We start from the raw sequence: 1286 nt of genomic DNA on the forward strand, positions 1-1286 counted from the left end.
GGCATTTGTTTAATATTCCCATGTATTTTCTTTACATGAAAACTGCATTACCTACTAAAATTAACATTTCGTTAAGCCTAGCATCATGCCTCGTTTGTGTTCAGCAAGTTGGTGCACCTCATCATCACAGTTGGGAATTTCCCTGTTCAGGTAAGCTTATGTTATACCATTGACGCACATTCAGCATTATTATATAATTATAATCATGTAAATGACACGTTGCCATTCTTTACACAGGCCCACACTCTTAAATCACAGGTGGCGCTGTGCATGCGGAGGTTTTATTCAGAGTTCATCGATCGAGTGCTTGCTAACATCACATCTCCCGTGGATGTCAGCTTATGTGTACACACGTCCAGCACGATGCTCCGCGTGTAGTATTACATATGTTACGATCGACGACTGTAGCACACGCATTGTAGGCGCTGGAATGAAATCGCAATTTTCTCCGTTACACCTCATTTGTTTGGCTCTTAATTAAAAGGGGATAATGTGATCTGTTAAAAGAAACATTTAAATAGGAATCTATTCTTTATGCAAATCACACATTATTGCTTTAAATCCTCACAAATGAATAGAATTTATTCAAATTTGACAATTTTATTCAAATATGACTGTTCCGGGGAGAATCTTTTCAAAAGGCAATCTATTCAAATATTTGAATCAAAGTGAATCGAATAACATGGAAAACAAAAAGTGATCTCACCCGGGAATGATCGAACTCGAAAGTAGGCCCTATCGGTCTGTTGGGTTCGGTTTTCGGGTATAGGTCACTTGTTCTAATTGCGTCAAAAATTATGTTTCTTATGAATCGGATATTCTCATCAAAATGAAAAGAAACTCAACAAACTTGATAAGATTGCCTTGTCATTAAAAAATGAATAGATTCGTCTAAAAAAAAAAAAATGTTAATGGTTTGTAGGCCTATTGTCCGATCGAGCGTGGTATAACAGAATCTTCTCATAATGAATAATTTGGGTAACCATGAATAATGAGTTTGAGATCTTGTCAATTTGAATAAGTACTTGTATACTTAATCAAAATCAAGAGTAGGCCCTAGGCCATGCCCGTACGATGGGGGTGCGGTCGCACCCCCCCCCCCCATTTGCAAAATTAACCTACAAAAAGTCCCAAAATATGACAAACCCAAAAATCAGGTTTTTTACGCTTTTTTGTTCAAAAAAGGTCCAGATTTTGGGAAGAAAGTCCACTTTTCTCATAATCGCCCCCCCTCTTTTTCAAAATTAGCACCCCAAAGAAATCCTGCGTCCCGCGTGCCTTAGGCC

Source organism: Amphiura filiformis, chromosome 2, assembly GCF_039555335.1.
Source record: "Amphiura filiformis chromosome 2, Afil_fr2py, whole genome shotgun sequence".
Lineage (NCBI taxonomy): Eukaryota > Metazoa > Echinodermata > Ophiuroidea > Amphilepidida > Amphiuridae > Amphiura > Amphiura filiformis.